We start from the raw sequence: 27,472 nt of genomic DNA on the forward strand, positions 1-27,472 counted from the left end.
ATTTAGGAAATCTTTAATGCTGTAATCTTTGGTGCTGTCGTGATTAGTGAATTTTTTCCTATTTGGGTGAAGATATTTGCAGATATTGCAGTTTCCACATTTATAGCATCCTTTGCAATTGATAAAGGTGCTATTCCCGGGTTTGTTCTTGTTTTGTAGATGACTTGGGGCCAAAATATCTTTCAGGCTGCTGGTTTTCCGAAATACAATGTCTGGTTTTGGTGGGAGGATATCTTTTAGTATTGGATCCATTAGTAAGATGTTCCAGTGTTTGTTGATGGATTTCTTGATAATGTGTTCTTGGTTGCTAAATGTGGTAATGAACGGAGTGAAGTTGTCAGATTTCTTTTGTGTTTGTTTGTTGAATAGATCCGTTCTTTGTGTATTGGTCGTCTTTTCCAATGCTTCATTTATCACACGTTCTGGATATCTCCTTTCCTTGAATCTTGTGGCATATGTTGTTAGTTGATTATTGCAATCCTGTTCGTTACTGCAATTACGTTTGATGCGATGAAACTGAGAGTATGGAATGTTTGTTTTCCAATTCCGGGCATGACAGCTTTTGAAATGTAGGTAGCTGTTAGTATCTACTTCTTTTATATGATTGCTGGTTATGACTTTTGAGTCGGCACTCGAGAGAGTAAGATCCAGGTAATGCACACTGTCTTTGCTGATCTCATAGGTAAACTTCAAGTTATATTGGTTTGCAGTGAGTATCTGAAAGAAGCTTTTGAATGTTTCCTCGTCTCCTTCCCAGATGATCAAGATATCATCTATATATCGTTTGTAGATGATCAGATTTTTCAAGAATGGATTGTTATTGTAGATGCACTCATCTTCCCATGAGCCCATTAGTAAATTTGCAAAACTGGGAGCGAATGATGTGCCCATGGCTGTTCCACAGATTTGTAAATAGAAGGTCCGCTGGAATGTGAAATAATTGTGACTCAGGATGAATTTCATAAAGTCACAGATTGCATTCTTGTGGAATGTTGATAGTTCAGGGTCTTTATCAAGGTATCTTCTGCAGGCTTCTATTCCTTTTTCATGGATAATGGAGGTATACAAGCTTTGCACATCAATCGTAATCCAGAGGTAAGAATCCTTCCATTCCACTGTGGATAATATATTGATTGCACTGTTGGTGTCTTTCAAGAATGATGGTAAATTGATCACATATTTACACAAAAATATGTCTACATATTCCGATAGGTGGCTAGTAAGGGAGTCAATCCCTGCGATGATAGGTCTGCCAGGAGGTTTGGAGAGATTCTTGTGTATCTTTGGGAGGTGGTAAAAGGTTGGTATTACCGGTGTTGTCGTCATAAGGTACTGAAATTCATTCTTATCCAGAGTGTTCTTTTGGAAATAGTGTACCAATAGAATTCTGAGTTCTTCTACAAAAAGATTGGTGGGATCTTGTGGAAGCTGTTTATAGGATGATGCATCGTGTAGAAGACGTAGAGCTTCGCATTCATATGCCTCTCTGTCGAGGATAACAATGCCACCTCCTTTATCTGCTTGTTTTATGATAATATCTTTGTTATCTTGTAACTTTTTAAGAGCTTCTTTTTCTTTGTTCTTCAGATTTGAAAAGGAGGATTTCTTAATCTCAACATCACAAAGGTCCTTTCTTACTAATTCCTGGAACACGTTTATGTGATTCCCTTTAGACTCAAGGGGGTAATACTTCGATTTTCTTTTTAGTCCTGATTTTGAAGGTTCAATTGGATCAATTTGTTGTTCTTTCTTTGCAAAATGTCTCTTCAAGGTAAGGGCCCTTGAGAACTTGTTGAGATCTATGAAAGTATCGAATTTGTTCATCTGTTTATCAGGTGCAAATTTTAATCCCTTGCTTAAAAGTGATATCTCTGCTTCATTAAGAATGTAACCCGAAAGGTTAAATATTCCTTGTTCCATCGGGTTCTTTATGGTTGGTACCGTCTTTTGTTTGTTCTTCCTGTGCCCGCCCCTTGTCCCTCTTCTTCTTGGAGGCTTCTTTTCATGGGGGAAACCCCTTTCAGTCTTTCTCTGAAGAATGTTTTCCTTGAAGAGAAGGTGTTGTCTGTTGTTGGGTCCGGGGATAAAAAATCGGAGTCACTATTTGATTCTAGTCTTTGAAGCGCTGAAAATCTGTTATATGTAGCTGCAGTTTTAGAAGTTATAGGATAGGTTCTTTCTTTTTCGTGATGTATTTGTTGTCGATTTTGGTTTCGGTAGTTTTTATTCCTGTATGGTGTCATTTTCCATTTCCTCGCTCCTGGGTCCTGATATACAGGAATGTATTGGTATTGTTTGTCTTGAAATCTGCTCCAATTTTGTATTTTGTTGTGCAGATAATCTTGTTTGTCTCTGAAAAATTTCTTTTGTTTACCTTTAATGACATCATCCTCAATGTGTTCAAGTTTCTTTGTTAGTGAAAACAAACATTCCATACTCTCAGTTTCATCGCATCAAACGTAATTGCAGTAACGAACAGGATTGCAATAATCAACTAACAACATATGCCACAAGATTCAAGGAAAGGAGATATCCAGAACGTGTGATAAATGAAGCATTGGAAAAGACGACCAATACACAAAGAACGGATCTATTCAACAAACAAACACAAAAGAAATCTGACAACTTCACTCCGTTCATTACCACATTTAGCAACCAAGAACACATTATCAAGAAATCCATCAACAAACACTGGAACATCTTACTAATGGATCCAATACTAAAAGATATCCTCCCACCAAAACCAGACATTGTATTTCGGAAAACCAGCAGCCTGAAAGATATTTTGGCCCCAAGTCATCTACAAAACAAGAACAAACCCGGGAATAGCACCTTTATCAATTGCAAAGGATGCTATAAATGTGGAAACTGCAATATCTGCAAATATCTTCACCCAAATAGGAAAAAATTCACTAATCACGACAGCACCAAAGATTACAGCATTAAAGATTTCCTAAATTGCAACTCGACTATGGTAATATACCTGCTGGAGTGTACATGTGGACTAAAGTACGTCGGAAAGACGAAACGAGTTCTCAAGCTACGAATCCAAGAGCACATTAGGAATATCAAGAATAAGGTAGACAACCATACCGTTTCCAAACATTTCACAGAAAAACATAAATCAAACCCGGAAGATATCTCATTTAAAGCAATTGAACTGGTAAAACTTGGGGAAAGAGGAGGTGATATCCTAAACAAATTGTCGAGACGGGAAATGTTCTGGATATATGAACTCAAGACCTTATCCCCATTAGGACTGAATGAGGCGTTTGAAATTGCCCCTTTTCTCTGATGCTTCATTCCCCACATATTCTTTTATCACCTTTTATCACCTTTTATCTCCTTTTTAGTTCATATATAATTAAGTATGAAATTGGTTTCTTATATATTTATACTTAGACAAGGCTTTAAGTCATAAGCCTTTTCTATGATCTTTTCCAGCTAAATTTTCCAATGGACGATACTAAAAACAAATATGAGAAGTACCACAAGACGTCCACAAGCGATGCACAAGACTGACGTTAAGGACACATCTAAAACTATGGACATCTTTTAAACGACTAAGAAAGAATGAATCCATATGACTGTATGGGAAAAAAAAATTTTATTAAGAAGAAAAAATGAGTCCAGATTTTACATATACATCATACATAATTATTAATAATTATTTTTAATAACATCCATCTGCACTCAAAATAAATTAATAATAAATACAGCACTGTCACTTTAAATCTAATGATATATCCCAGGGCACTGTCACTTTAAATCCTCACCACTCACGTGAGATATGTATTTATATATTTACACATATATACATGCATGTGTATATATACATACATATAACCTATGACACTTTGCACATCAGTGAATCACAAGATTAATTGGCTGATCTTAACAGTCTCGCTAACTACACTCTATCAGTAATCTTCACTCTTGGCTATGCGCTCCATAGCGCCATTAAATTGCGGTGCATTCCACCATAATCGACATGTACGTCTCTCACTTCCGCATATATTACGGAAGTGACGTCATCGGCATGGCGGTGCGTTTCACCGCTAAGTCCTATTCTCCTCCAACCTAATGGCGGTGCGTTCCACCTCCATAATACACTCACTTCCGTGTTTCTCACGGATGTGACGTAAGTGCCTTGGCGGTGCGCGCCACCGCTTACCTCCTTCTCTTCTTCCCCACTTGCCCCTGCACACTAATGGTTCACATCCCGATCTGTTTCATTAATTCCACTTTGTATACAGTGAATACCTCACGATTTAGGAGTACACAACGCCGGCCGGAAATGACGCATGCGTTCCACATGCGTTCCACCACCATTTCCGACGGCAATAGATGTTAATTCACTTTTTATTCATGTTTTCCATAAAATTTTCGGTTCTTTCCTACTCTAATTATATTTCTATCTAATTACCACTGTTTTGAGTGCATATTAGATAATAGATATATTGTTTTCTCCACAAAATTAATGACAATCACAGGAAGTGATGTCATTATTAACTTCCTCTTTCTGGGCATAAATAGAGCAAAACTTGCTCAGTGTGGTCATCCCCTTGATGAAGTCCTGTTGCTGACGGACGAAACGCGTTGGGAGTACCTGCAGACATCTCCTCCTTATGGACAGATAAGCCTAAAATAATTTTAAATCCTGTACGCATGCATTTCAGTCATTTACATGGACAGATAAGCCTGATATAAATTTTATTCTGTACGCATGCTATACAGCCATTTTTATGTGTATTTTTATGTGATTATGTTATTAAATTTTTTGTATTTTTAATATATATACTGCTCAGGCTGCAAATTTATATTTTGTGGGAATAAGCTAGTTCCCTAATTAGGCCTGTGAAACTAAGCAGTAACATAATACGTAACATAAACGGTACACACTATGTTAGTTCTCTTCTGTTTTATCCGCATGTTCTTAATCCACAAAAAGAGTACTGCTTGAGTCAAGTCTCTACCTACCAGATAAGTGTTTTAAACCGATCCTTATCATCCGTTCCTCTATACCTTCATTTTCCCTGATTTTAATAATCACACTTTTGGGCGCTTGTTTTCACCAATTCTTGCATAAAAGTACATATCTTAGCACTCCCTATGCTTACTGGTCATCCTGCTGGAATGACCTGCAGCGACCATCCGCCATGCTCTCCTGACACAGCCAACATCCACAGTGCCTGGCACTACAAAGCTGCATCCTACTCGCTGTCCTCTAATAGGCATCAGTGCTACGTGCAGTGGGTGTATGGGAGTTTTAATCCCCCTTTCCTTCTTCTGACTTCCTTCTGGATCTGGGTGAGATGAAAAACCCAGACTTCTATTTTTTCACTTGGAGCTGTGCATTCCAAAAAAGCTTGGAGTTCCAAATTACTAATGCAGATGCAAAATGTGCAGCTCTTGTTTTCCTCTCTCTTGGAGGGAGCTGATTCCGCCAGAATGTATCTATATTTTTATATATAGATAGATTATAGAAAAAATGGAACCAGCACATCCAGATTCTTTAGTGCAGAAATCTTTATCAATCGTTTTTTCAGCAGCAATAAACATAAAGTGGGAGTGCAAAACCAGCTGAGGATGGAAATAAATTTTGTAGATACTCATCATAATTTCATAGCAGAGTATGGTCACATCATCAGAAAATTGTCAGCCTAGGTCATATATGTGTATGTATGTGTGTGTATGTATGTATATATATATATATATATAATTTTTTTTTTGTATGTACTGTGTAGTGGGGACAGACCTAGGGGGGTTGTAGGACCCACCCGGGGAAGGGGTAAGTATAGGGTAGGCTGGGGGGGGGTTGCAGAGAGTTGAGGATAGAGCAGGGGGGTGGAGAGGGGACCTGATCTCTTCACTATTATGTGTACAACCAGTGGTGGGATTCAGCCAGTTTGCACCGGTTCCGCAGAACCGATACCTAATGTTAGGTATGATTCTGAGAACCGTTTGATAATGAGCGCCGTCAGTGCTATATTTGTGCAACCAGTAGCAGAGCCCTCTGTCATAGTCTGAGCTGCCGCCCGCACACCCACCCACCAGCACAGACCGGCGACCGCAATGGGGCCAAGCGTCTGTTTGTGTACCACTACCTTCACGCCCTCTGCCCTGTCCTGCTGACTCCTCCTCCCCCTAGTGTCCTGAGTCCTGACATGCGCAGTAAGCATGTCAAGACGCTGAGAGATGGTGGGCCGAGCGCGGAGGAACTCTGCAGTGCTATACAGAGACGCTTGACCCAGCTGCGGTCTGTGCTGGCGGGCGTGTGTGCGGGCGGCAGCTCAGGCTAAGCAGGGGTGACAGAGGGCTCCGCCACTGGTTCCAGGCGCCATTTTCAGGAGCAGAGCGGTCACTCACCCACCACCAGCGTGCAGCTGCATTGAGGAGTCAAGTGCAGGCCCTGTCCTGGGGCATGCTGACTGGCTGGGGGTATGTATGTAGTCCCTCTTTTTCCCCTCTGGTAGTCCCACTTTCTCATACGTCTTAGAGGATGCTGGGGATGCTTCAAGAACCATGGGGTATAGACAGGATCCGCAGGAGACATGGGCACACTATAAGACTTTGAATGGGTGTGAACTGGCTCCTCCCTATATGCCCCTCCTCCAGACTCCAGTTAGATTCTGTGCCCAGTGAGACTGGATGCACACTGAGGAGCTCTCCAGAGTTTCTCAGAAAAATACTTAGTTAGGTTTTTTATTTTCAGAGAGACCTGTTGGCTACAGGCGCCCTGCATCGAGTTTCAGGGCTCCGCTTCTCCGGCTACTGGACACCATTAGTTCCAGAGGGTCCAATCGCTACGGTACGCCTAGCTGCTCGGTCCCGGAGCCGCGCCGTCATCCCCCTTGGAGCCAGAAGCCGGGTGAGTATATGAAGATCAGAAGACTTCAGTGACGGCAGAAGACGGCTAGTTGAGGTACCGCGCTGCGCGCCATGCTCCCACACACAAAACGGCACTGATGGGTGCAGGGCGCAGGGGGGGCGCCCTGGGCAGCAAAACAGCCTCAATTCAGCACTGGCAGTGATATATAAAGTGCCTAGGCACTAATCAAAGACCCCCGCCAGTATAAATATCTAATTTAAGCGGGACTGAAGCGCGCCAGTAAGGGGGCGTGCCTTAGCCCTCACAGCTCTGACTAGCGCCATGTTCTCTTCACAGAAGCTGCAGAGACGCTGAGCCTGGCCTCCCACACTACTGTACAAGTAATAGGGTGCAAAACGGGGGGGGGGCACAAGAGATTTGGTGCTAATTATTTAAGTATAAAAGCGCTAGCAGGTCTGGCCAGTATTGTACTCGCTTTAGAACCGGTATAGGAACTGGGTGTGAGCTGGCAGAACTTCCTCTGTGTGTCTCTAACAGGCTTTGTTGTGGGTCTGTCTCCTATAGCCCCAGTGTGGTTGTCGGTGTCGGTACGTGTGTGTCGACATGTCTGAGGCTGAGTGCTCTTCCCAGGAGGAGGCTGGAGTGGGGACAGAAAAGACTGAGAGTGACCGTGCCGGCTCCACCGATGGATGATTGGGTAAATATGCTGAGTGTGCTGAATGCAAATGTGGAGCGGTTGACTAAAAGATTGGATAAATCTGAGTATAAGAACCAGACATGGAGAAAGTGCATGGAGTATGCATTGTCACAAGCTCAGACCCCTCCGGGGTCACAGAAGCGTGCATTTACTCAGATAGCAGATAAGGATACCGACACGGACTCTGATTCCAGTGTCGACTATAGTGATGCCAGATTGAATCCTAAACTGGCTAAGAGCATTCAATACATGATTGTGGCAATAAAGGAAGTATTGCATATAACAGAGGACCCTGCTGTTCCTGATACAAGGGTCTGTATGGTTAAAGGAAAGAAACCTGAGGTCACGTTTCCTCCCTCTCATGAACTGAACGCTCTTTTTGAAAAGGCTTGGGAAAATCCTGACAAGAAGATACAGGTTCCCACAAGAATTCCAGTGGCATACCCGTTTCCTTTTGGGGACAGGAAAAAATGGGAGTCAACCCCCACGGTAGACAAGGCTTTATCGCGTTTATCCAAAAAGGAGGCGCTCCCGTCTCCTGACACGGCAGCCCTAAAGGATCCTGCAGATTGTAAGCAGGAAAATACACAAAAATCCATTTATGTCACAACGGGTTCGCTACTCAGGCCTGCCGTTGCATCGGCATGGGTGAGTAACGCTATAGAAAAGTGGGCAGATAACTTGTCATCTGAAATGGATACCCTAGACAGGGATAGCGTGCTTTTGACTCTGGGTCATATCAGGGACGCTGCAGCATATGTAAAAGAAGCTGCAAGGGATATTGGCCTTTTGGGATCAAGGGCCAATGCCATGGCAGTCTCAGCTAGGAATTCTGATACTGACTCTAAGGGGGCGATGAAGTCGTTACCGTTTAACGGTAGTGTCTTGTTTGGTGACTGCCTCACTGACCTGGTATCTACGGCTACCGCGGGTAAGTCGTCATTTTTACCTTATGTGCCTGCGCAACAGAAGAAAATGCCCCACTATCAGATGCAGTCCTTTGGCCCAATAAATACAAAAAAGGACGAAGGTCCTCCTTCCTCGCGGCAAGGGGAAGAGGAAGGGGAAAGAGGTCACAGGCTGTGGCAAGTTCCCAAGAGTAGAAGTCCTCTCCGGCTTCTACCAAATCCACCGCATGACGCTGGGGCTCCTCTGCAGGAGTCCGCACCGGTGGGGGCACGTCTCAAACTTTTCAGTCAGGTCTGGGTGCACTCGGACCTGGATCCTTGGATATTCGAGATAGTAATACAAATTAGAGTTTCAAGACGTGCCCCCTCACCGATTTTTCAAATCGACCTTGCCAGCTTTTCTTCTAGAAAGGGAGGTAGTATGCGCTGCAATACTGAAGCTGTGTCAAAATCAAGTCATTGTAACGGTACCACCGTCACAACAGGGAAAAGGCTTTTATTCAAGCCTGTTTGTGGTCCTGAAGCCGGATGGCTCAGTCAGACCGATTCTGAACCTAAAATCCTTCAATTTCTTTCTAAAAAAATTCAAATTCAAGATGGAATCTCTCCGAGCAGTGATCTCCAGTCTGGAGGAGGGGTAGTTTATGGTGTCGGTCGACATAAAGGATGCCTACTTGCATGTTCCCATATATCCTCCACATCAGGCATACCTGAGGTTTGCTGTTCAGGATTGTCATTACCAATTTCAGACATTGCCGTTTGGTCTGTCCACGGCTCCGAGGATTTTCACCAAGGTTATGGCGGAAATGATGGTTCTCCTGCGCAAGCAGGGAATCACAGTTATCCCGTACTTGGACGATCTCCTCATAAAGGCAAGATCCAAGGAACAATTGCTGAAAAATGTTGCGCTTTTCTGCAACACCATGGTTGTCTCCTAAACTTGCCAAATTCACAGTTGGTGCCTTCGACACGGCTGTCGTTCCTGGGTAGGATTCTGGATACAGAATTAGAGTGTTTCTTCCAGTGGAAAAGGCTCTGGAAATACAGAACATGGTAAAACAGATTCTGAAACCAGCAAAAGTGTCAGTTCTTCAATGCACTCGGTTGCTGGGGAAGATGGTGGCGGCCTACGAGGCCATCCCGTATGGCAGGTTTCATGCCAGGGTGTTTCAGTGGGACCTGTTGGACAAGTGGTCCGGGTCTCACCTGGACATGCACCGGAAAATAATCCTATCTTCCAGGACCAGGATCTCCCTTCTGTGGTGGTTGCACAGCTCTCACCTTTTAGAGGGACGCAGGTTCGGGATTCAGGATTGGATCCTGGTGACCACAGATGCAAGCCTCCGTGGCTGGGGAGCAGTCACACGGGGGAGAAATTTTCAGGGAGAATGGTCAAGACAGGAAGCTTGTCTGCACATAAACATTCTGGAATTAAGGGCCATTTACAACGGCATTCTGCAAGCAGAACATCTTATTCGCGGTCTGCCCATCTTGATTCAGTTAGACAACATAACAGCAGTGGCGTACATAAACCGCCAGGGCGGAACAAGGAGCAGAACGGCGATGGCCGAGGCCACGAAAGTTCTTCGCTGGGCGGAAAGACATGCAAGCGCTCTGTCAGCGGTCTTCATTCCGTGAGTGGACAACTGGGAAGCAGACTTCCTCAGCAGACACGATCTCCATCCAGGAGAGTGGGGTCTTCATCAAGAGGTATATGCAGAAGTGACAAGTCGTTGGGGAATGCCTCAAATAGACATGATGGCGTCCCTCCTCAACAATAAACTTTAGAGATATTGTTCCAGGTCGAGGGACCCTCAAGCAATAGCGGTGGACGCCTTAGTGACACCGTGGGTGTTTCCGTCGGTCTATGTGTTCCCTCCACTTCCACTTATTCCAAAGGTGATAAAGATTATAAGAAGAACAAGGGTTCAGGCGATACTCATTGTTTCGGATTGGTCAAAAAAGGCCTGTATCCAGATCTTCAGGAGTTGCTCATAGAAGATCCCTGGCCTCTTCTTCTACGGGAGGACCTGTTACAACAGGGGCCGTGTGTGTATCAAGACTTACCGCGGCTGCGTTTGACGGCATGGCGGTTGAACGCCAGATCCTAGCTCGGAAGGGTATTCCTAGTGAAGTCATTCCCACACTTCTTCAGGCTAGAAAATAAGTAACAGCAAAGCATTACCACCGTATTTGGATCAAATATGTCTCTTGGGGTGAATCCAAGAAGGCTCCTACGGAAGAATTTCAACTGGGGCGTTTGCTCCATTTTTTGCAAGCAGGTGTGGATGCGGGCCTGAAGTTAGGCTCCATTAAAGTACAATTTTTGGCCTTGTCAATCTTCTTTCAGAAAGAATTGGCCTCCCTTCCAGAAGTTCAGACCTTCGTGAAGGGCGTGCTGCACATCCAACCTCCATTTGTGCCTCCTGTGGCGCCGTGGGATCTTAATGTGGTATTGCAGTTCCTGCAATCTCATTGGTTTGAACCTTTGCGTAGGGTTGAATTAAAATTCCTTACTTGGAAAGTAGTCATGCTGTTGGCCTTGGCGTCCGCAAGGCGGGTGTCTGAGTTGGCGGCTTTGTCTCACAAAAGCCCCTTTCTAATCTTCCATGCTGATAGAGCGGAGTTGAGAACTCGTCAGCAATTTCTGCCAAAGGTGGTTTCATCGTTTCATGTGGACCAGCCTATTGTGGTGCCGGTGGTTACTGACGCCTTGGCGGAATCGAAGTCTCTCGATGTGGTCAGAGCTTTGAAAATCTATGTCGCCAGAACGGCTCAGATTAGGAAAACAGAGGCTCTGTTTGTCTTGTGGGCTCCCAACAAGATTGGGGCTCCTGCTTCTAAGCAGACTATTGCGCGCTGGATCTGTAATACGATTCAGCAGGCTCATTCTACGGCAGGATTGCCGTTACCGAAATCGGTGAAAGCCCATTCTACCAGAAAGGTGGGCTCATCCTGGGCGGTTGCCCGAGGTGTCTCGGCGTTACAACTTTGCCGAGCAGCTACTTGGTCGGGATCAAACACCTTTGCGAAGTTTTACAAGTTTGATACCCTGGCTGAGGAGGACCTCTTGTTTGGTCAATCGGTGCTGCAGAGTCATCCGCACTCTCCCGCCCGTTCTAGAGCTTTGGTATAAACCCCATGGTTCTCGAAGCATCCCCAGCATCCTCTAGGACGTATGAGAAAATAGGATTTTAATACGTACCGGTAAATCCTTTTCTCTTAGTCCGTAGAGGATGCTGGGCGCCCGTCCCAGTGCGGGCTATATCTGCAGTTTGGTTATAGTTACGCTCATGTTGCGTTGAGTTCAGTCAGTCTGTGACTGTTGTTGGTCATGCCGTTGCATGCGTTGTTGTTGAATGCCATGTTGTACGGCGTGTTTGAGGTGTGAGCTGGTATGTATCTCACCTTAGTTTTAAAATACTTAAATAAATCCTTTTCCTCGAAATGTCCGTCTCCCTGGGCACAGTTCCTATAACTGGAGTCTAGAGGAGGGGCATAGAGGGATCTCAGCCTGCACAAAATTCCTCAGGCCAGTATAATCTTCAAGAGCGGGAAGACAGCGCTATTGAAGGGGCGGAGCTTCTCCTCAGAGCGGACCCAGCAGCGTTCAGCGCCATTTTTCTTGCCTGCAATCACTACTAGTGGATGTCCAGGTCCCTCCAGTGCAACTCCAGCTAGCTGTACGGTACCAGGGGGTTGTAGAAGGGGGGGGGGGAGGCTGTGTTATAGGCTGTGTCACCTATTAAGGGACAAAGTCAGCGTGGGTTGGGGTCTCCCTATACCTCTAATAGCGCTGCATGTGGGTTGGCTCCAATTTCTGTGTCTCTCTGCCATTCTTGGGGGGAAACTCTGTCTAGTGAATACCCGTGTGTTTGTGGGGTGTTTGGTGTGTGTGACAACATGTCTAGGGACACTGTTTCATATGCTGCAGAAGATTTATCTTCCTAGGAAGACTCCATACCATGTAATCAGATCCCTGCTAGAGAGCCTGAATGGTTCGTCTCTCTGAAGGGGACTATTTATGACAGGGTTGCTAGGACTGAGCATGCTACTCAGATCCTACAATCCTCTATGGTTGTGTGGTCTGATACTGCTTCCTCGGGATCTCCTGTGGTACATTCTCAAAAACGTGCACTTGCATTGCTTACGTAGGATGACACGGACACCGACTCTGACACTGCAGATGGTGACGGGGATGTGTCAAGGGGGACCGCATCACTTGCTAGGGGGGTGCAGTTGATGATTGAAGCTGTGAGGGATATTTTACATATTTCTGACACAGCTCCTGAACAGGTGAAGGAGGCCTTCTTTACAGATAATAAGAAGTCCCCCCTCACCTTCCCGGCATCCAAAGTATTAAACGCTATCTTTGAAAAAGCCTGGGAAACTCAGGAAAATAAATTTCGGATCCCTAAGAGGGTTTTGGTTGCTTTTCCCTTCCCAGACGGAGATAGAAAGAAGTGGGAGTCTCCGCCGATAGTTGATGCCTCTGTCTCCAGGCTGTCAAAACTGGTGGTTTTACCAGTCCCAGGATCTACCGCGTTGAAGGACCCGGCAGATCGCAAGGTGGATGCTACGCTAAAATCCATTTACTCGGCTTCCGGGGCTATATTATGGCCTACTATAGCCTGTGCTTGGATTGCAAAAGCTATTGCCAGGTGGTCAGTCACTCTGCAGGAGGAGTCGACTTCGCTGGATAAAGGTGACGTTGATATATTTTTACGCCATATTCGGGATTCTGCAGGGTTCCTGGTGGATTCCATGAAGGACATGGGTTACATGGTTGCAGGGATCTCCTCCATGTCTGTCTCTGCTCGCAGGGGTCTCTGGCTGCGCCAATGGTCTGCGGACGCGGAATTCAGGAAGAGCGTAGAGGGCCTACCCTATACTGGTCAGGCTCTATTTGGGGAGGCGCTGGATGCATGGATTGCCACGGCTACCGCGGGTAAGTCTACTTTTCTCCCCTCAGCTGTGCCGGCTACGAAGAAGCCTTTTACACCAGCCACGTCACAGTCCTTTCGGCCCGCAAGGCCTAGAAAGAACAAGCCTTCGAACACCTTCTTCAGAGTTGGTCGTGCCAAAGGAAAGAAACCTGCTCCTACAGGTTCCCAAACCCAGAAACCTGCTTCTGATACGCCTAAGTCCTCCGCATGACGGGCCTGGAGGAGGAGCAGGTGGGGGCAAGACTCCAGCAGTTCAGCCACGTCTGGGTGTCCTCTGGCCTGGACCCTTGGGTACTGGATATAGTGTACAGTACAGACTGGAGTTTCAAAATCCCTCACCTCACCGTTTCTTCAAGTTAGGCTTGCCAGCTCTGCAGACACAGAATGGTTCTTCTGGAGGCCATCAGAAAACTGGTGGTGTCAGAGGTCGTTGTTCCAGTTCCGCCTCAGCAGTGGAACAAGGGTTATTATTCGAACCTTTTTATGGTACCAAAACCGGATGGTTCGGTACGGCCTATTCTAAACTTAGTCTTTGAACCCTTATCTCAGGGAGTTCAAATTCAAGATGGAATCTCTGAGAGCTGTCATCTCAGGTCTGACGGAGGGGGAGTTACTGGTGTCTCCAGACATCAAGGATGCTTACCTCCACATTCCCATTTGGTAGCCGCATCAGGCATATCTCAGGTTTGCACTGTTGGACGATCACTGTCAGTTCCAGGTGCTGCCGTGTGGCCTCTCCACAGCACCAAGGATCTTCACCAAGGTGATGGCGGAGATGATGGCTCTCCTCCGCAAAAGGGGGTGAACATAATTCCATATCTGGACGATCTCCTGATCAAGGCGTCGTCCAGGGAGAGGTTGTTGCGATCCATCGCGCTCACGACACAGCTGCTCAGGAAGCACGGCTGGATCCTGAACCTTCCGAAGTTTCATCTGGAGCCGACAAGGAGGCTGTCTTTCCTGGGAATGATCCTCGACACAGAAGTGCAGAGGGTATTTCTCCCGGAAGAGAATTGTTGGTGATTCAAACAATGGTCTGGGCTGTCTTAAAGCCTACCCGGGTATCGGTTCATCAATGCATACGCCTTCTGTGGAAGATGGTTGCCGCCTACGAGGCTCTGCAGTACGGCAGGTTTCATGCTCGGCCTTTTCAGCTGGACCTCTTGGACCAGTGGTCGGGCTCTCACCTACACATGCACAAGAGGATACGCCTGTCTCCGAAAGCCAGGATTTCACTCCTCTGGTGGCTGCAACTTCCGCACCTTCTGGAAGGACGAAGGTTTGGAATTCAAGACTGGATCCTTTTAACCACAGATGCAAGTCTAAGAGAATGGGGAGCAGTCGCTCTGGGGTAAAACTTTTAGGAAAGATGATCGGATCAAGAATCACTTCTCCCAATAAACATCCTGGAACTCAGGGCCGTGTACAACGCCCTTCTGCAAGCAGCACACCTTCTGCAGGATCGGGCTGTTCAGGTGTAGTCTGACAACGTGACCACAGTGGCCTACATAAACCGACAAGGTGGAACGAAAAGCAGGGCTGCCATGTCAGAGGTGTCAAAAATCCTCCTCTGGGCAGAAAGGCACGCGGTGGCGATGTCAGCAATCTTCATTTCCGGTATAGACAACTGGGAAGCAGACTTCCTCAGCAGACACAATCTCCATCCAGGGGGTATATTTACTAAAATTCGTATTTGTGCCGATTTGGAGGGAGATTCATCACGAATGACATCGAATGTGTGATTTTGCAACTTTTTGAATTTATTACGCCTCATTTTTCCGTGTTTTCCTCTGTCGATGTCATTCGTATTTTTTGGCAGTGTTTTACGGGAGTGAATAGTAAAACACTGCCGACATTAACACAATGAATTTCGGCCGGATCTGTGAGATCCGTGCAGGGCTTCATCGTGCACCTTTCGTAAAAAAAATAACTCTTACAAATCTAAAAAAAAAAAAAAAAAAAATGTGTGGGGTCCCCCCCCCCCTAAGCTAAACCAGCCTCGGGCTCTTTGAGCCGGTCCTGGTTGCGCTCCATTGTAACCAATGGTGGGAACTTTGCGGTCAGCGGTGAGGTTACTTTCGGTCAACCGCTGACCGCAAAGTTCCCACCTTTGGTTACAATGGAGCGCATAGGCGCTACATTGTATCTCTGCTGTGTGCAGCCTGACAGACACTACAGGAGCACACAGCCAATCAGGAGGGTGCCACGACGTGGCGCTCCCTGATTGGCAGAAGGGACCCTCTTTGACAGTAGTCAGGGGGGGTCCTGGCAGTCGGGGAAAGGGGTCCCATGTGAAAACATGGGACCCCTTTCAGTGCGTGGTCGGGATTCCGTTTTTTTATTTTGCCAAGTACGTGGATTATACAAAGGAAAGAAGATACCCTGGATTATGTGAGTATATTTTTTTTCACAGGTACACCTAGGATTCTACATGGAGAAGAGGACCGAGCCACGTGTGAACATAGGTAAGTAAGTATGTTTGGAGGTGTGCATGTATGTAATAAACTTATACTGTCACGGTGTGTGTGTCCTGTTTTTTGGGGGGTATTTTTTTAGTAGTAGTACTACAGGTACCAGCGGGCCCGGTTTTCCACCGCATGCTGGTACTTGTGGTTCTCCAAGTACCAGCTTGCGGGGGAGGCTTGCTGGGACTTGTAGTACTGCTACTAAAAACAATATTCACATTTTTTTCTAAAGGCTATCAGCCCCCCATCCGCCGCCCTTGGATGGGGGGGGGGGACAGCCTCGGGCTTCACCCCTGGCCCTTGGGTGGCTGGAGGGGGGGACCCCTTGATTTAAGGGGTTCCCACTCCTTCAGGGTACCCCGGCCAGGGGTGACTAGTTGGGTATGTAATGCCAGGGCCGCAGGGACCAGTATAGAAGTGTCCCCCGGCTGTGGCATTATGTACCTGGCTAGTGGAGCCCGGTACTGGTTTCAAAAATACGGGGGACCCCTACGCTTTTTGTCCCCCGTATTTTTGGATCCAGGACCAGGCGCAGAGCCCGGTGCTGGTTGTTGAAATATGGGGGAACCCCTGACATTTTTTCCCCCCTATTTTTTCAACCAGGACCGGCTCAAAGAGCCCGAGGCTGGTTTTGCTTAGGAGGGGGGAGCCCACGCATTTTTTTTTCTGAAAATTGAACACTTTCCCACCCCTTCCCACTGATAAACATGCACGGATCTCATGGATCCGTGCATGCCTATCACAACACGGTAAAAAAAAGCAGGTCTGTTTTAAATCTGCTTTTTTTTTTTTACGTTTTGTATTTTTTCACGGCAGTGTTTGCCTATTGCCGGCAGTGTTCGTGAAATACACTTTTTAGTAAATTACCGAGTTGTATGAAAAAACAGTCGTATTTGACCGATGGTGTATTCATTCGTATTTTTTTTCTTGGACTTCCCAAAAAATACGAATGCCCTCATCACTGCCGAGATTTGAGTTTAGTAAATTCCCGAGATGACACTTTGAAGAAAAAACACCATCTCGGTCAAAATCGGGACCTTAGTAAATATACCCCCAGGAGAGTGGGGCCTCCATCCGGAGGTGTTCGAGGAGGTTACCGGTTGGTGGGGGATTCCTCACGTAGACATGATGGCCTCCCGCCTCAACAAGAAGCTGCAGAGGTACTGTTCCAGGTCGAGAGACCCACAGGCAGTGGCGGTGGATGCGCTGGTAACACCCTGAGGTTCAGACCTTTTTGAAAGGGGTTCTGCACATCCAGCCTCCCTTTGTGGCGCCAACGGCACCCTGGGATCATGATGTGGTGTTGCAGTTCCTGAGTTCTGCTTGGTTTGAGCTTCTGCAGGAGGCTGATATCAAGTTTCTCACGTGGAAGGCGGTCACCTTGTTGGCCTTGGCTTCTGCGCGACGCGTGTCGGAATTAGGGGCCTTATCTTATAAAAGCCCCTATCTGATCTTCCATGAAGACAGGGCAGAACTTAGGACTCGTCCACAGTTTTTTCCTAAGGTTGTATCTGCTTTCCATATCAACCAACCTATTGTGGTGCCAGTGGCTACTGACTCCTCAATTGCTTCAGAGGCCTTGGATGTAGTGAGGACTTTGAAGATTTACATGAAGAGGACGGCTCGTCATAGGAAAAGTGACTCTGTTTGTCCTCTATGATCCCAAGAAGATTGGGTGTCCTGCTTCTAAGCAGTCGATTTCACGCTGGATCAGGTTCACTATCCAGCATGCTTATTCCATGGCAGGATTGCCGTGTCCGAAATCTGTAAAGGCCCACTCTACTCGTAAAGTGGGCTCTTCCTGGGTGGCTGCCCGTGGTGTCTCGGCTGTACAGCTCTGCCGAGCGGCTACTTGGTCTGGGTCAAACACGTTTGCCAAGTTTTACAATTTCGATACTTTGGCCTCTGATGAACTCAAGTTTGGTCAAGCAGTGTTGCAGGAGCCTCCGCGCTCTCCCTCCCGTACTGGGAGCTTTGGTACATCCCCATGGTACTAATATGGACCCCAGCATCCTCTAGGACGTAAGAGAAAATAGGATTTCTCTAACGTCCTAGTGGATGCTGGGGACTCCGTAAGGACCACGGGGATTAGCGGCTCCGCAGGAGACTGGACACAACTATAAAGAAAGCTTTAGACTACTGGTGTGCACTGGCTCCTCCCACTATGACCCTCCTCCAGACTTCAGTTAGATTCTTGTGCCCGGCTGAGCTGGATGCACACTAGGGGCTCTCCTGAGCTCCTAGAAAGAAAGTATATTTAGGTTTTTTATTTTACAGTGAGATCTGCTGGCAACAGACTCACTGCAGCGAGGGACTAAGGGGAGAAGAAGCGAACCTACCTAACAGGTGGTAGTTTGGGCTTCTTAGGCTACTGGACACCATTAGCTCCAGAGGGATCGACCGCAGGACCCGACCTTGGTGTTCGTTCCCGGAGCCGCGCCGCCGTCCCCCTTACAGAGCCAGAAGCGTGAAGAGGTCCGGAAAATCGGCGGCAGAAGACTTCGGTCTTCACCAAGTTAGTGCACAGCACTGCAGCTGTGCGCCATTGCTCCTCATGTACACCTCACACTTCGGTCACTGATGGGTGCAGGGCGCTGGGGGGGCGCCCTGAGGGCAATATATGACACCTTGGCTGGCAAATCTACATCATATATAGTCCTAGAGGCTATATAGATGTAAAAATACCCCTGCCAGTATTCCAGAAAAAGCGGGAGAAGTCCGCCGGAAAAGGGGCGGGGCCATCTCCCTCAGCACACTGGCGCCATTTTTCCCTCACAGCTCCGCTGGAAGGAAGCTCCCTGGCTCTCCCCTGCAGTCTGCAAGCTACAGAAGTGTAAAAAAGAGAGGGGGGGGGGCACTAAATTTAGGCGCAGGATAGATATATATATATATATATAAAAAGCAGCTATAAGGGAAAACACTCATTTATAGTGGGATCCCTGTGTTATATAGCGCTCTGGTGTGTGCTGGCATACTCTCTCTCTGTCTCCCCAAAGGGCTTTGTGGGGTCCTGTCCTCTGTCAGAGCATTCCCTGTGTGTTTGCGGTGTGTCGGTACGGCTGTGTCGACATGTTTGATGAGGAGGCTTATGTGGAGGCGGAGCAGATGCCTGTAAATGTGATGTCACCCCCTGCGGGGTCGACACCTGAGTGGATGGTGCTGTGGAAGGAATTACGCGACAGTGTCGACTCCTTGCATAAAAGGTTTGACGACATACCAAATATGGGACAGCCGGCTTCTCAGCCTGTGCCTGCCCAGGCGTCTCAAAAGCCATCAGGGGCTCTAAAACGCCCGCTACCTCAGATGGCAGACACAGATGTCGACACAGATACTGACTCCAGTGTCGACGACGATGAGACTAATGTAACTTCCAGTAGGGCCACACGTTACATGATTGAGGCAATGAAAAATGTGTTGCACATTTCTGATGTTACCCCCGGTACCACAAAAAAGGGTATTATGTTTGGAGAGAAAAAACTACCAGTAGCTTTTCCTCCATCTGAGGAGTTAAATGAAGTGTGTGAAGAAGCGTGGGCTTCCCCTGATAAGAAGCTGGTAATTTCTAAGAGGTTACTAATGGCGTACCCTTTCCGCCAGAGGATAGGTCACGTTGGGAAACATCCCCTAGAGTGGATAAAGCGCTCACACGCTTGTCAAAGAAGGTGGCACTACCGTCTCCGGATACGGCCGCCCTGAAGGAATCTGCTGATAGAAAGCAGGAGGCTATCCTGAAATCTATATATACACACACAGGTGTTATACTGAGACCAGCTATTGCTTCAGCATGGATGTGCAGTGCTGCAGCTGCATGGTCAGATTCCCTGTCAGAAAATATTGATACCCTAGACAGGGACACTATATTGCTAACCGTAGAGCATATAAAAGACGCACTTTTATACATGAGGGATGCATAGAGGGATATTTGCCGGCTGGCATCCAAAATTAGTCAATGTCCATTTCTGCCAGGAGAGGGTTATGGACTCGGCAGTGGACAGGTGATGCAGATTCCAAAAGGCACATGGAAGTTCTGCCTTATAAGGGTGAGGAGTTGTTCGGGGATGGTCTCTCGGACCTCGTTTCCACAGCAACAGCTGGGAAGTCTACATTTTTACCCCATGTTCCCTCACAGCCATAGAAAGCACCGTATTATCAGGTACAGTCCTTTCGGCCCAATAGGGGCAAGCGGGTTAAAGGCGCGTCCTTTCTGCCCAGAGGCAGAGGTAGGGGAAAAAAGCTGCAGCATACAGCCAGTTCCCAGGAGCAAAAGTCCTCCCCCGCTTCCTCTAAGTCCACAGCATGACGCTGGGGCTCCACAGGCGGGGCCAGGTACGGTGGGGGCCCGTCTCAAATATTTCAGCAATAAGTGGGCTCGCTCACGGGTGGATCCCTGGATTTTTCAGATAGTATCTCAGGGGTACAAGCTGGAATTCGAGACGTCTCCCCCCCCCCCCGCCGTTTCCTCAAATCTGCCTTGCCAACCACTCCCTCAGGCAGGGAGGCAGTGTTACAGGCAATTCACAAGCTGTATTCACAACAGGTGATAGTAAAGGTACCCCTACTTCAACAAGGACGGGGTCACTATTCCACAATGTTTGTGGTACCGAAACCGGACAGTTCGGTGAGACCCATTTTAAATTTGAAATCCTTGAACACATATATAAAAAAATTCAAGTTCAAGATGGAATCGCTCAGGGCTGTTATTGCAAGCCTGGACGAGGGGGATTACATGGTATCACTGGACATCAAGGATGCTTACCTGCATGTCCCCATTTACCATCCTCACCAGGAGTACCTCAGATTTGTGGTACAGGATTGTCATTACCAATTCCAGACGTTGCCGTTCGGTCTATCCACGGCTCCGAGGGTCTTTACCAAGGTAATGGCCGAAATGATGATACTCCTTCGAAAGAAGGGAGTTTTAATTATCCCGTACTTGGACGATCTCCTGATAAAGGCGAGGTCCAGAGAGCAGGTGTTGGTCGGGGTAGTACTATCTCGGGAGGTGCTACAACAGCACGGCTGGATTCTAAACATTCCAAAGTCACAGCTGGTCCCTACGACACGTCTACTGTTCCTGGGGATGGTTCTGGACACAGAATAGAAAAAAGTGTTTCTCCTGGAGGAGAAGGCCAATGAGCTGTCATCTCTAGTCAGAGGCCTCCTAAAACCAAAACAGGTGTCGGTGCATCACTGCACGCGGATCCTGGGAAAGATGGTAGCTTCCTACGAAGCGATTCCATTCGGCAGGTTTCAGGCAAGAACCTTTCAGTGGGACCTGTTGGACAAGTGGTCCGGATCGCATCTTCAGATGCATCGGGTGATAACCCTGTCTCCAAGGACAAGGGTGTCTCTGCTGTGGTGGCTGCAGAGTGCTCATCTTCAAGAGGGCCGCAGATTCGGCATACAGGACTGGGTCCTGGTGACCACGGATGCCAGCCTTCGAGGCTGGGGGGCAGTCACACAGGGAAGAAACTTCCAAGGACTATGGTCAAGTCAGGAGACTTCCCTGCACATAAATATTCTGGAACTGAGGGCCATTTACAATGCCCTAAGTCAGGCAAAACCCCTGCTTCAAAACCAGCCGGTACTGATCCAGTCAGACAACATCACGGCGGTCGCCCATGTAAATCGACAGGGCGGCACGAGAAGCAGAACGGCAATGGCAGAAGCCACAAGGATTCTCCGATGGGCGGAAAATCACGTGTTAGCACTGTCAGCAGTGTTCATTCCGGGAGTGGACAACTGGGAAGCAGACTTCCTCAGCAGGCACGACCTCTACCCGGGAGAGTGGGGACTTCATCCAGAAGTCTTTCAAATGATTGTAAACCGTTGGAAAAGGCCACAGGTGGACATGATGGCGTCCCGCCTAAACAAAAAGCTAGAAGTATTGCGCCAGGTCGAGAGACCCGCAGGTGATAGCTGTGGACGCTCTAGTGACACCGTGGGTGTACCGGTCGGTTTATGTGTTCCCTCCTCTTCCTCTCATACCAAAGGTACTGAGGATAATAAGGAGAAGAGGAGTAAGAACTATACTCATTGTTCCGGATTGGCCAAGAAGAGCTTGGTACCCGGAACTTCAAGAAATGATGTCAGAGGACCCATGGCCTCTGCCGCTCAGACAAGACCTGCTGCAGCAGGGGCCCTGTCTGTTCCAAGACTTACCGCGGCTGCGTTTGACGGCATGGCGGTTGAACACCGGATCCTGATGGAAGCATTCCGGAGGAAGTCATTCCTACGCTGATTAAAGCTAGGAAAGAAGTAACCGCAAACCATTATCACCGCATATGACGAAAATATGTTGCGTGGTGTGAGGCCAGGAAGGCCCCAGCGGAGGAATTTCAGCTGGGCCGTTTCCTGCACTTCCAACAGTCAGGGGTGACTATGGGCCTTAAATTGGGTTCCATTAAGGTCCAGATTTCGGCTCTATCGATTTTCTTCCAGAGAGAACTGGCTTTACTACCTGAAGTTCAGACTTTTGTTAAGGGAGTGCTGCATATTCAGCCCCCTTTTGTGCCTCCAGTGGCACCTTGGGATCTCAACGTGGTGTTGGATTTCCTAAAGTCACATTGGTTTGAGCTACTGAAAACCGTGGATTTGAAATATCTCACGTGGAAAGTGGTCATGTTGTTGGCCTTGGCTTCGGCCAGGCGTGTATCAGAATTGGCGGCTTTGTCATGTAAAAGCCCTTATCTGATTTTCCATATGGATAGGGCAGAATTGAGGACTCGTCCCCAGTTTCTCCCCAAAGTGGTATCCGCTTTTCATCTGAACCAACCTATCGTGGTGCCTGCGGCTACAAATGACTTGGAGGCTTCCAAGTTGTTGGATGTAGTCAGGGCCCTGAAAATCTATGTTTCCAGGACAGCTGGAGTCAGAAAGACTGACTCGCTCTTTATCCTGTATGCGCCCAACAAGTTGGGTGCACCTGCTTCAAAGCAGACTATTGCTCGCTGGATCTGTAGTACGATTCAGCTTGCACATTCTGCGGCTGGACTGCCGCATCCTAAATCAGTGAAAGCCCATTCCACGAGGAAGGTGGGCTCTTCTTGGGCGGCTGCCCGAGGGGTCTCGGCTCTTCAACTTTGCCGAGCAGCTACTTGGTCGGGGTCAAACACGTTTGCTAAATTCTACAAGTTTGACACCCTGGCTGAGGAGGACCTAGAGTTTGCCCATTCGGTGCTGCAGAGTCATCCGCACTCTCCCGCCCGTTTGGGAGCTTTGGTATAATCCCCATGGTCCTTACGGAGTCCCCAGCATCCACTAGGACGTTAGAGAAAATAAGAATTTACTCACCGGTAATTCTATTTCTCGTAGTCCGTAGTGGATGCTGGGCGCCCATCCCAAGTGCGGATTGTCTGCAATACTTGTATATAGTTATTGCTTAACTAAAGGGTTATTGTTGAGCCATCTGTTGAGAGGCTCAGTTGTTATCATACTGTTAACTGGGTATTGTATCACGAGTTATACGGTGTGATTGGTGTGGCTGGTATGAGTCTTACCCGGGATTCAAAATCCTTCCTTATTGTGTCAGCTCTTCCGGGCACAGTATCCTAACTGAAGTCTGGAGGAGGGTCATAGTGGGAGGAGCCAGTGCACACCAGTAGTCTAAAGCTTTCTTTATAGTTGTGCCCAGTCTCCTGCGGAGCCGCTAATCCCCATGGTCCTTACGGAGTCCCCAGCATCCACTACGGACTACGAGAAATAGAATTACCGGTGAGTAAATTCTTATTTTTAATTACCTACCGGTAAATCCTTTTCTCGTAGTCCGTAGAGGATGCTGGGCGCCCGCCCGCCCAGCGCTGCATTTTCCTGCATTGGTTTTATAGTTAAGTTCTGGTTATTTACTGTTTCAGCTGTTGCTGAGTTGTTCCGACATGTTAGCCGGATTTGCCTGTTGTGTGAGCTGGTATGAATCTCGCCACTATCTGTTATTCCTTCTCTCGAAGTATGTTGTCTCCTCGGGCACAGTTTCTAGACTGAGTCTGGTAGGAGGGGCATAGAGGGAGGAGCCAGCCCACACTATTAAACTCTTAAAGTGCCAATGGCTCCTGGTGGACCCATCTATACCCCATGGTACTTATATGGACCCCAGCATCCTCTACGGACTACGAGAAAAGGATTTACAGGTAGGTAATTAAAATACTATTTCTCTAACGTCCTAGTGGATGCTGGGAACTCCGTAAGGACCATGGGGAATAGCGGGCTCCGAAGGAGGCTGGGCACTCTAGAAAGATCTTAGACTACCTGGTGTGCACTGGCTCCTCCCACTATGACCCTCCTCCAAGCCTCAGTTAGATTTCGTGCCCGGCCGAGGTTGGATGCACACTAGGGGCTCTCCTGAGCTCTTAGAAAGTTATAGTCTTAGAATTTGTTATTTTCAGTGAGACCTGCTGGCAACAGGCTCACTGCAGCGAGGGACTAAGGGGAGAAGAAGCGAACTCGCCTGCTTGCAGCCGGATTGGGCTTCTTAGGCTACTGGACACCATTAGCTCCAGAGGGATCGACCGCAGGCCCAGCCTTGATGTTCGGTCCCGGAGCCGCGCCGCCGTCCCCCTTACAGAGCCAGAAGCAAGAAGATGGTCCGGAAAATCGGCGGCATGAAGACTCTGTCTTCACCAAGGTAGCGCACAGCACTTCAGCTGTGCGCCATTGCTCCTCTCACACACTTCACACTCCGGTCACTGAGGGTGCAGGGCGCTGGGGGGGGCGCCCTGAGGCAGCAATAAAAACACCTTGGCTGGCTAAAATACCTCAATATATGGCCCCAGGGGCTATATATGAGGTAAATACCCCTGCCAGAATTCCATAAAAAACGGGAGAATAGGCCGCGAAAAAGGGGCGGAGCCTATCTCCTCAGCACACTGGCGCCATTTTCCCTCACAACTCCGCTGGAAGGAAGCTCCCTAGCTCTCCCCTGCAGTCTACAAAGGGTTAATAAAGAGAGGGGGGGCACTAAATTTAGGCGCAGTATACATTATATATAAAAACAGCAGCTATAGGGGACATAACTCAGTTAGTCCCTGCATTATATAGCGCTCTGGTGTGTGCTGGCATACTCTCACTCTGTCCCCCCAAAGGGCTTTTGTGGGTCCTGTCCTCGTTTAGAGCATTCCCTGTGTGTCTGCGGTGTGTCGGTACGGCTGTGTCGACATGTTGAATGAGGAGGCTTATATGGTGACAGAACAGAGGCCGATATATGTGATGTCGCCCCCTGTGGGGCCGACACCAGAGTGGATGGATAGGTGAAAGGTATTAACCGACAGTGTCAACTCCTTACATAAAAGGGTGGATGACGTAACAGCTGTGGGACAGCCGGTTTCGCAGCCCGCGCCTGCCCAGGCGTCTCAAAGGCCATCGGGGGCTCAAAAACGCCCGCTCTCTCAGATGGCAGACACAGATGTCGACACGGAGTCTGACTCCAGTGTCGACAAGGTGGAGACATATACACAATCCACTAGGAACATCCGTGACGTGATCCCGGCAATAAAAAATGTGTTATACATTTCTGACTTTAACCCAAGCACCTCTAAAAATGGGTTTTAGGTTTGGGGAGAAAAAACAGGCAGTGTTTTGTTCCCCCATCAGATGAATAAATGAAGTGTGTGAAAGCGTGGGTTCCCCCGTTAAGAAACTGGTAATTTATAAAAAGTTACTGATGGCGTACCCTTTCCCGCCAGGTGGATAAGTTACGCTGGGAGATATCCCCTAGGGTGGATAAGGCGCTCACACGTTTGTCAAAAAAGGTGGCACTGCCGTCTTAGGATACGGCCACTTTAATAGGTACCTGTTGATAAAAAACAGGAGGCTATCCTGAAGTCTGTATTTACACACTCAGGTACTAGACTGAGACCTGCAGATAGTGCTGCTGCAGCGTGGTCGGTGACCCTGTCAAACAGGGATACTAGTTGGCAAACATAAAATATTAAAGACGTCGTCTTATATATGGGGGATGCACAGAGGAATATTTTGCCGGCTGGCATCCAAAATAAATGTAATGTCAATTCTGTCAGGAGGGTATTAGAGACCTGTCACTGGACAGGTGATGCTGACTTAAAAAGCGCATAGAGAGCCTTATAAGGGTGAGGAATTATTTGGGGATGGTCTCTGGGACCTCGTATCCACAGCAACTGCTGGGAAGAAATAATTTTACCTCAGGTTTCCTCACAGACAAAGGTACAGTCCTTTCGGCTTCAGAAAAGCAAGCGGGTCAAATGGCGCTTCCTTTCTGTACAGAGACAAGGGTAGAGGGAAAAAGCTGCACCAGTCAGCCTGTTCCCAGAATCAAGATTCTTCCCCCGCCTCCTGTGAGGCCACACCATGACGCGGGTGCTCCACAGATGTAGCCAGGTACGGTGGGGGGCCGTCTCAAAAATTTCAGCAATTAGTGGGCTCGCTCACAGGTGGATCCCTGTTTCTTTCAAGTAGTATTTCAGGGGTACAAGCTGGAATTCGAGATGTCTCCGCCCAGCCGTTTCCTAAAATATGCCTTGCTGACAACTCCCTCAGGCAGGGAGGCTGTGCTAGAGGCAATTAATAAGCTGTATTCCCAGCAGGTAATACTCAAGGTGCCCCTACTTCAACAAGGACGGGGTTACTATTCCACACGGGTTGGGGTACCGAAACCGCATGGTTCGGTGTGACCCATTTTATATTTAAAATCCTTGAACACATACATGAAAAAATTCAAGTTCAAGATGGAATCGCTCAGGGCGGTTATTGCAAGCCTGGACGAGGGGGATTACATGGTATCCTGGGACATCAAGGATGCTTACCTGCATGTCCCCATTTACCATCCTCGCCAGGAGTACCTCAGATTTGTGGTACAGGATTACCATTACCAAGTCCAGACACTGCCGTTTGGACTGTACATGGCACCGAGGGTGTTTTATCAAGGTAATGGCCGAAATGTTGATACTCCTTCGAGAAAAGGGAGTTGTAATTATCCCGTACTTGGACAATCTCGTTATAAGGGCGAGGTCCAAGGAGCAGTTGGTAGTCGGGGTAGCACTATTTTGGAAAGTGCTACAACAGCATGGTTGGATTCTAAACAGTCCAAAGTCACAGCTGGTTCCTATGACACGTCTACTGTTCCTGGGGATGGTTCTGGACATAAACCAGAAATAGTGTTTCTCCCGGAGGAGAAAGCCAAGGAGTTGTCATCTCTAGTCAGAAACCTCCTGAAGCCAAAATAGGTAGCGGTGCATCATTGCACGCGAGTCCTGGGAAAAATGGTAGCTTCCTATGAAGCAATCCCATTAGGCAGGTTCCATACAAGAACTTTTCAGAGGGACCTGTTGGACAAGTGGTCCGGATCGCATCTTCCGATGCATAGGCTGATAACCCTGTCTCCAAGGACCAGGGTATCTCTACTGTGGTGGCTGCAGAGTGCCCATCTTCAAGAGGGCCGCAGGTTCGGCATACAGGACTAGGTCCTAGTGACCATGGATTCCAGCCTTTGAGGCTGGGAGGCAGTCACACAGGGAAGAAATTTCCAGGGACTTTGGTCAAGTCAGGTTATTTCCCTACACATAAATATTCTGGACCTGAGGGCCATTTACAATGCCCTGAGGCCGGCAAGGCCTCTGCTTCAAAACCAGCCGGTACTGATCCAATCAGACAACATC

At 47.7% G+C, this 27,472-nt stretch overlaps 1 protein-coding gene across 1 annotated transcript in view; it reads left to right on the forward strand.

The window, feature by feature from the left end:
• Positions 1-27,472, forward strand: part of MRPS27 (mitochondrial ribosomal protein S27) — a 278,880-nt gene that overhangs the window by 204,605 nt on the left and 46,803 nt on the right. The window lies entirely within an intron of this gene.

Source organism: Pseudophryne corroboree, chromosome 1, assembly GCF_028390025.1.
Source record: "Pseudophryne corroboree isolate aPseCor3 chromosome 1, aPseCor3.hap2, whole genome shotgun sequence".
NCBI classification, from domain to species: Eukaryota; Metazoa; Chordata; class Amphibia; order Anura; family Myobatrachidae; genus Pseudophryne; species Pseudophryne corroboree.